Source organism: Oratosquilla oratoria, chromosome 19 (assembly GCF_046742065.1).
Source record: "Oratosquilla oratoria isolate Oo_2021 chromosome 19, ASM4674206v1, whole genome shotgun sequence".
Classification (NCBI taxonomy): Eukaryota; Metazoa; Arthropoda; class Malacostraca; order Stomatopoda; family Squillidae; genus Oratosquilla; species Oratosquilla oratoria.
This window is the reverse complement of record NC_134795.1, coordinates 54,276,906-54,286,905: the sequence shown is the minus strand read 5'-3', so window position 1 is coordinate 54,286,905 and position 10,000 is coordinate 54,276,906. Positions and strand designations below refer to the sequence as shown.

The window sequence follows — 10,000 nt, the reverse complement described above, 5'->3', positions numbered from 1 at the left end:
TAGGGAGGGGTAGGGAGAGGTGGACAGAGAGCCAGACAGGTTTTGCTATTTGCGGTTGTTGTAGGTGGTGGTGGTGATGATGATGATGAGTGCGTTGTGCATGGCGGATGCCCACCTTCAGAAACCTTACAAAACATCAGAAGATAACAGTCGGGATATGAGACGCCCAAGGGAGACTACTGGGGTGAGATTTATTGCATACACTACTTCTAAAATATCACCCGTGGCAATTTATGAACCACCTCAATCAGTTCTGGACCCTCCAGTAAAAAAAAAAAAAAAAAAAAAAAATCCGATGCAGGTAGGATCGAATCTGCTAAGCAATCCACCGGTGCGTCGTTTCCCGTCTCCCTTTCTGACCCCTCAACTTGTTTCTCTTTTTTAACTCTCTTTTTTCAATTTTTCTTCTTGTTACTTTTTTTTCCTCGACTGATAAAATCCTCTTGCATAAGCCAGAATATTACATATAAAGTGCGTCACCATTGTAGAGTCAACTAGATAGATGTGTAAATAGAGAAGTAAAGAAACCGATAGATATATAAACAAGTAAATAATTTAATAAACAAGTAATGTATAAGTAAACGAATCTATAAATGAATTAATAAATGAACGAACAAATAAACAAAATGGAAATATTCATCTGCTAACTCCCACCCTAGTACCCGCTATCCTACTCCATCCTTTCGACCCTCCCACCTTTACACCCTCCCAGACTCCCACCCACCCAACCTCCCACCCTCCCAGCTTCCCACCCACCCAACATCCCAACCCACACACAACTCTGTTGTGTCCGGAACGAAACACGCTTGGACACAAAAAGTGGAAAGGTAGGATGCAGCTAGACTTTACACCCTCTGCACTCTTACCAGCTTCACTTGTGCCTCCACTCCCACCCCTCAGCTCCTCTCCCTTCCACCTCCATCTCCACCTCCATTTCCGCCTCCACCTCTTTGTCTTCCCTCTTCTTCACCTTCTCTTCCTCCTCCTGTCTTCACCATCCTCACCAGTTTCTACTCCCACGTACTCTACCAGTCTTGTATCCACCCAAAATTCCATTCCTTCTCCCCTCTCCACTTTCACCACGTCCTCCACTTCCACCTCCACCTCCCACTTCACCTCCACATCCTCCCACTCATCCCCTACATCCTCCCAACCTCCACTATCCTCTTGACCTATTCCTGTCTTAGTCCTCCTCCTTGGTACTTCACACACACCTCCTACAACGTCCTCCTTCACTGACCCTCGTCCTCCAGAGTTATTCCCTCGAGGTTTCTGGTCACCATTCTATTCCCCCATCAGAGGATTCTGGTGGAGGATTTACTCTGAGTCCTCAAGGTCCTTCGGGAAGATCCATTGTTGTACTTTATCCTCTCTGCAAAGGGATTGAACAGACCTCGCATAGTACCAAGAACTTACGAGTGATCTTGAACAAGCAGTCTGCTGAGGAATGCGGCTCCACTCGGAGATTTAAACTTCAGTTTGGATGGATACCAAAGGAATATGCTGAATGCCTGTCGATTCTTTCCACGCGCTACTTTGATTACTTGTTTATTTGTTATTTGTCTCTATCCGACATGGCTATGGACCAAAAGGTCTCCTGTAGCTTTATTTTGCTATTGCAATCTATTGTAAACTTACTGACTTAAGTAATGAAGGTATGCTATGCAATTGTAGCATTTTCTAATATATTCTAAACAATAGTCACAATACTAAATACTTTAGTAATGATATTACAAATAATAACAAAGGTGGGGTAAGAATGATGGTGACAGAAACGAGGTGATAGTGAAAACTAATGTAAATGACATAATTATTAGTAATATATATATATATATATATATATATATATATATATATATATATATATATATATATATACATACATTACATTTTTATGAATTTTTAGAAAAATGTCTCTTCTAGCTTTCAGGGTTGCCGACCCTTGCTCTAGGCCTTCGTAGGGACATTACCAGTCAAGAGTCTTTCTGTCATTTTTCACTTTGTTCCTCATCACCTGACCACTTGAAGTCCCCCTCACCACTTGAACGGGACACCGTACTCTCCTTTCCCATGATCCCCTTAATTTCTCTCCACCAGACCACTCTCCAGCTCACTTGTTACATCCACTTGAGTGGAGAGGCGAAAAATATAAAACTTTGAAGTACATACAAACCCTATGTTTGAGAGTATACACATGTAAATAAATACGAAAAAAATGTGTGGGAATAAAACAAAATATATTCATGTTAGTATGAATAGTTGTGTGTGAGCGTACTCCATGGGATCCTTGGCTGCATTTCAAACTGTCAGCTTTATTTCTTGTGCTCAGAAAGCCTGGGTAAGTGACAATCATTGTTTTATGAGGTTTTAAATTCCTCTCGCTGGTAATATAGCTTTTATATCGTATAACCGAACCTAGTCCATGCTATATCAGACCTGCCCACTCTATCTTATGATTGTGTACGTTTGACAATTTCCTATGGAGTCTCTAAATGATTTGCGAAAAATATGATGTAATGATCTAGCGTGGGTAAATTTAAGGTGGAAAGTGGTGTACAATATTATTATTTTTGTTTTCAAACTTAGTCATTCAAATAGCATACTTTATAACTATCATTCAGGCTGACATTAAACAATTTTAACCAGTTAGGGTTCAGTACTCTAATAAATCTAAATATATGCATTTAAAATTATTTAAAATGTTGAAGAAAATCAGCTCCTTATACTTCACAATTTTCTATTGTATTACAGCAAGTTATAATGATCTACCCACTATGTTGACCCGAGAGGAACTGTCACGCTCTTGCAGTCTCCTCGCTTTACGAGAAACGATCCTCGCTTAACGAGTAACGGTCCTCGCTCTACGAGTAACGGTCCTCGCTTTACGAGTAACTGTCCTCGCTTTACGAGTAACTGTCCTCGCTTTACAAGGAACGGTCCTCACTTTACGAGGAAGGGTCCTCGCTTTATGAGGAACGGTCTTCGCTTTACGAGTAACGGTCCTTGCTTTACGAGTAACGGTCCTCGCTTTACGAGTAACGGTCCTCGCTTTACGAGTAACAGTCCTCGCTTAACGAGGAACGGTCCTCGCTTTACGAGTAACTGTCCTCGCTTTACGAGTAACAGTCCTCGCTTTACGAGGTACGGTCCTCGCTTTACGAAGAACGGTCCTTGGACAATCCTTCGTTGTACTGACTCTGGGACCACTGATGTACATCTTCTAATCTTCCTATGTTTTTCGATCCTCCTCTCTCACCTCGTCCTTGTCCTTAGCAGATTTCATATCTAATCAATGGAAAAACACGATTGGGTAGAATGATTTCGGAGATGGTCACCGATAGGAAATGAGTTAATAGAGAAAACAGGTTTTTGTAACAATATGTAATGGGCCTTCTTTCATTCTTTATTTTTTATTTTTATTTTTTTATTTTTTACTTAGTCGCCTGTAATAGGTTTCCTTGTTCTCCTTCATGTTCACCTTGTTGCTCTTCTTATGTTCATCTCTTGTTGTTCTTGTTTTTCTTCTTGTTCATCTTGTTCTACTTTTTCGCCCTCTTTTTATCATTCTTTTCCTTCTTCTTTTTCTCCTTCCTCTCCTCCTTCCTCTTCTTCTTTTTCTCTTTCTTCTCATCCTCCTTTTCTTCCTTCTTTTTTTCCTTCCTCTTTTCCTTCTCCTTCTTTTTATCCTTCTTCTTTTCCTTCTTCTTTTTCTCCTTCTCCTCCTTCCTCTTCTTTTTTCTTTCTCCTTCTCCTCTTCCTCCTCCTTTTGCTCCTTCTTCTCCTGTTCCTCCTAATTCATCTACTTCATTTTCCTGCAAACCTCACTTCTACCCCGATACCCTACGGCAAGCACGAGGAAGGAAAACCAAGCAGGGAGATCGTGTCGGTGATTTTTCTCAAAGGCGAGGAAATGACAGAGGTTCCCTTCTAAAAGCACAGACGCTACTCACTCGGGTTGGGTCCGACGTCAGACGACGGACGCGCCATGCGGGTTTGGACGTCAAGCCTCTACTTACTGCGGAATTCAGTTACATGAATTTATGTTACACTGACGCCTCATGAAGGCGATGGCTCATGTGAGATCCGTCTCTCTCTCTCGTTCAATGCTGTATTAAGCAGTGTATTTGAGTCTGATTACTATATGTGACAGCTTTAGTTCTAGGTTATCGTAATGATGAGTTCTGTCTTTAGGATATTGGTTTGTTGTATGAGTATTGTATGTTATAGTTGTGTGTCACCTAAAAATGAATACGATATTGAGAAATAGAAGTAACCCCTCCCCCCCAAAAAAAAAAAAATAATAATAATAATAATCTGCATTATGTGCAACCATCATAAATGCTTGCTTTGCTGTTATTGCATTGTAGGACACGAATAGATAAAAAGTGTGTGTGTGTGTGTGTGTGTGTGTGTGTGTGTGTGTGTGTGTGTGTGTGTGTGTGTGTGTGTGTGTGTGTGTGTGTGTGTGTGTGTGTAAAAACAATGTATCCTTTGGTATGAGCCGAAAAAATATATAAAAATATAATAGATATATCGTGGCTACATCAGACATGTCTCGTATAGTCCAACAAGAAAGTATGACAAAGTAGCGAAATATAGTGAAAGGAGAGGAGAACATTTGATGGGTCGGGTATCCTGTCCATTACGCAACGACATTCCCCCCCTTCCCCCACCTCTCTCTCTCTCTCTCTCTCTCTCTCTCTCTCTCTCTCTCTCTCTCTCTCTCTCTCTCTCTCTCTCTCTCTCTCTCTCTCTCTCTCTCTCTCTCTCTCTCTCTCTCTCTCTCTCTCTCTCTCTCTCTCCCTGTATCTATCTTTCTTTCTATCTATCTTTCATATCTATATATCTTTCTATCTTTCTATCTATCTTTCTATCTTTCTATCTTTCTTTCTATCTTTCTATCCATCTATCCCTCTATCCTTCTATCTTTCTATCCTTCTATCTTTCTATCCTTCTATCTTTCTATCCTTCTTTCTATCCTTCTATCTATCCTTCTATCTTTCTATCCTTCTATCCTTCTATCCTTCTATCTTTCTATCCTTCTATCTTTCTATCCTTCTATCTTTCTATCCTTCTATCTTTCTATCCTTCTATCTTTCTATCCTTCTATCTTTCTATCCTTCTATCTTTCTATCCTTCTATCTTTCTATCCTTCTATCTTTCTATCCTTCTATCCTTCTATCCTTCTATCTTTCTATCCTTCTATCCTTCTATCCTTCTATCCTTCTATCCTTCTATCCTTCTATCCTTCTATCCTTCTATCCTTCCCTCTCTCTCTCTCTCTCTCTCTCTCTCTCTCTCTCTCTCTCTCTCTCTCTCTCTCTCTCTCTCTCTCTCTCTCTCTCTCTCTCTCTCTCTCTCTCTCTTTCTCTCTCTTCTGAGGAAAACGGTGGCCGGTGACTGACGTCAGAGAACAATCGGGTCCTCTATCCTCAGGACCCTATTTGTTAAGTCTTTAGTTCTTTCATCACACATGCCACTCGTCAGCTCGAATCCACCCAGGGATAACAACCCGTGATCAAAGACGGTGGACCTCTCACGAATAATCCACCAAGACGTGACATCCAGCTCGCTTGTGAGATAGATGTGACAGGCGCGCCGGGCCGACTTGTCCTCACGCTGTGACGCAAGTACATGGCGGCCGGAGATATGAGCGCATAATTTAGTTCCCGCGCGACACACAAGCTTCTTGTTTTGACTCGACTTAATTTACGCTTTCGCGATGTTGATCGGGTTGCTATGGTAACATACTACGCGAGGAGTTTAATATTTTATCTTTTTGTGTAATGAACGAAAATAACTGATGACAAGCGACGAGGTTCGGTGGGTGAACTACTCAACTAGGATCTCTGTCTTGGCGATGAAATAATCTGACTTTGTTTTTTCCTCAGAATCCTTCCCCGTTGTTCTCCTAAGACACTAAAACAATACTCTTAGAAGTAGATAATATATGTATATATATATATATATATATATATATATATATATATATATATATATATATATATATATATATATATATACATATATACAAAACTTAAACCCACTCTCGGAGAAAGATAAGCTGAGATACAGAGTAAATCTTATATTTCGACCACTAACTATGGTCCTCTTCAGCAGTTACGCTGAAGAGGACCACAGTCAGTGGTCGAAATATACGGTTTACTCTGTATCTCAGCTTATCTTTCTCCGAGAGTGGGTTTAAGTTTCATTTTATTCGTGTGTTACGACACCTACGTTACTTGATTTGATATATACATATATATATATATATATATATATATATATATATATATATATACATACATACATCTATATTCCGGTTGAAATCAACTGCACTAGTTGTTTTAACAATCTTCAAGGCTGTATTCTTTAATTTGGAGAATACTTTCCTATTGATTTCAACCAGAATTGCCTTAGAGAAAACCTGTGCCCCAGTAATATATTATATATGTATATATGGGGGTATATATATATATGTATATATATATACATATATATATACATATATATATATATATATATATATATATATCAGGTAAATAGGTATATAAGTAATCCCGTAAAGAAATAAACAAATTAATAACTTAACAGATGATTAGATAAATAGATGAATAGATAAGTTAATAGATAAATACATACATAAGTCATAAATAAATCATCAAATAAATTGGACACGGAATTAGTTGACAAAAAGAAGTACCGTCATCAAACGATTATAATTACGCAACATAACAAACAAAGCATTCAGAGGGATGATTTCCAACACGCCACAAAAAAAAAAAGTGAAACCTCGAAACGGTAACAAGATAAAAAGTACAGGAACAAGTGCGGTCACATTATTTTTTATTTTTTTTTTTTTTTTGTCACAAGAGACAGCGCTTGGAAAAAATGGAGGAATGACATCAGAGTTTTTGTGTCTGCGGAAGAGTACCCTCTGTGAACCAAGGCCTCACTGAATCCGACAACGCGTCACTTTCACTGTCGTTGAGGGATTCACAATTCGAGACCTGGTTTTACGTCACCTGAATGGAATTGTCTGTTAAACTCGTAAGCCGAGGGAGAGCCTTGAATGGTCCTCTGATTTAAAGACATTACGTTCCCTCCTAAGAAGCTTGTTCAAATATCACACACACAGACACACACACACACACACACACACACACACACACACACACACACACACACACACACACACACACACACACACACACAGAGAGAGAGAGAGAGAGAGAGAGAGAGAGAGAGAGAGAGAGAGAGAGAGAGGGAGGGAGGGAGGGAGGTGGGAGAGAGGGAGGGAGAGGGGGATGAAGAGAGGGAGAGAGGGAGGGATAGAGGGGGGGAGAAAGAGAGGGAGGGAAGGGGAGAGAGGGAGGGGGGGAGGGAGGGAGAGAGGGAGGGAGAGAGCCGTTCATTCATTCACAAATCCATTCATTCCCTCTACTATTTTTTTTTTCCATACCTTATTTTTTCTTCTTCCATTTTTGTCTGACACGATCCAGTGTATTTGGTGTACGGTTTGCCCACCCAGCAATCATCATTTCGATAAGGGTCCGGACGGGGATCATTTACTCTTCGCCGAATATGGTTCTCCTCCCCATCTCCGGCAGACCCTTTCCCTGACGACGTGGTTTTGTTGTGACTGAATCGTGAGGCACGCCCTCGAGCGATCTCCACCGTTTCAGCAGGTAGTCCTTGTTCCCCCCGACACTTCACTCGCATACTCACCCTCAGAGTCACGACCTTATAAGGCTCAAGTCCTTCTTCGGTTGGAAGCTGAGACTTCGACCGAAGCTCTCGATCTCACTTCGGAGGATTTTTTCTTTCGATCTCACTTCGGAGGATTTTTTTCTTTCGATCTCACTTCGGAGGATTTTTTCTTCCTTGTGGATGTGAAGGCGTAGTTATGGGAGGCGTTGGTTTTGTTTGGAATCGGGTCATGCGTTGGTTTGTCCTTGTTACTTCCCTGGAGACTCAGTACCGTGACTGTCTGAATCCATTGGTGGGGCAATGCTTCTTGTGAATAGGAAAAAGTCCACTTTTTTCTATCTTGTTTTATTTTATTCTATTCTATGCTATCATATTCTATTTAATTTCATTCAATTCCATTTTCTTTCATTTTACTTTTTTTTTATTTTTATTATTAATTTTTATATACGCCTGTCCACGGAGGTAGACTGCCTAGTGGTAAAGATAGAAAAAAAAATAGGAAAATGAATAAATAAATACATAAATGTATAGATAAATAACAGTAAAATAACCAAAGGAATTGAATAATGAAATGTGATCAAAATAAGATAAAATGAAATTAATCAAAATAGAATCAAGAGATAATTGACGCCAAATAGAAATCACAATCCTTTACTGAACACTCGTTTACCGTTTTCTTTGAATAAACACAAGTTTATATACGGGTGAGTATTCACACACGCACATTCCCTTGCATGTATGTACACTCTCACAAACGCACACACACACGTACGCACATACGCACATGTGTGCACATGTACACATGTACATTGACATACACTTGGATACTCATAAATGTTCATTTCCTTAGTGGGTCTGTCAGCCAGGAAATTAGTCAGTCAGTCAGCGAGCTTGTTCGTTTGTCAGTAAGTACGTCTGTCATTCATTTTCATCGTAAGTCACGGGCTCACTGACTCACTGACTCATTGACTCACTGACTCATTGACTCATTGACTCACACACACACCCTGTTTACACACATACCTTCCACTAGAAGACTTTATAAATATATATATACAGGTAATGAACACATAGTCATATGTACATTATAGGAATTTGTACTTTTGTCATATATACGTATTAAAGTGTGCACATGTTTATCTATGGAAATGTACGTTTATACATGCATGCTTTTGTAGTATATACATACACATACGTGCATATGTATCTGCGTATACGCACACGGGTGTACATATGGAGTCATGCCTGTATTTATATACATGTACGAATATCTATACACACACATAATATATGTAGTATGTATGGGTAATTCTTATACTACGTAAAAGCATACTTCCATCCATTTAAACCCATATACGCACACATACACGCACATATATATTATAAATGTATTCATGTACACATATTAATATGTACACATACTTATACGTTCATAGTCTTACGCACACACAAACATGTGCGTGCGTACATAGCAAAGTACGCGACAAGAGCGTTTTAGGAACGTCCCCACTGTTGACAGGAGAAAGTACACAGCCGTGAAGAGAGGGGGGGTGGGGGGAGGGTGACCTTTGACTCCATATCACTCCCCCTCTCAGACTCCACACACACACACTCCGCAACTCATTCACTTCTCTCATCAACTCGCCATCTTACTTTCACAAATAACTCTCCTTCAACTTCACAGTCTTCGTCGTACTCCACTTTATTTCAGTTCGAAACTCCTCGACCCTTCGTCCATATACGTCACTACTCCTCCTCCTCCTCCTCCTCCTCCTCCTCCTCCTCCTCCTCCTCCTCCTCCTCCTCCTCCTCCTCCTCCTCCTCCTCCTCCTCCTCCTCCTCCTCCTCCTCCTCCTCCTCCTCCTCCTCCTCCTCCTCCTCCTCCTCCTCCACCACCACCACCACCACCCACCAGCTCATCCTCGAAGCACTCCACTCTCAGTTTCATTTCGCGTTCTGAAGTCCTCTCCAAGCCTTCCCCAAAATTTCCTTCTCCTTTTATGTCTCTTTTTGACTCCTCCTCCTCCTCCTATTTCCTCTCTTCTTCCTCCTATACCTAGTCCTCCTTCGCATTCTCACAGTCTTCTTTCTCCTCTTTCACCTCCTCCTTCTTCTTCCCCTCCTCTTCCCCTTCTTCCTTCTCCCACTCCTTCTCCTCTTACTCCTATTCCTGTTCCTTCACATCCTCCTTTTAATCTTCCTCCCCCTCCCCATCCCTCACTACCTCCTCCCCCTCTGCCTCCTTCCCCACCCTCACCTCCTCTTTCTCCTCTTCCTTCTCCTCCTTCTC

General features: G+C 40.8%; 1 protein-coding gene across 15 annotated transcripts in view; it reads left to right on the top strand.

Moving 5' to 3' along the window:
* Positions 1-10,000, top strand: part of LOC143035894 (uncharacterized) — a 359,986-nt gene that overhangs the window by 61,567 nt on the left and 288,419 nt on the right. The gene's annotated exons all lie outside the window — the stretch shown is intronic.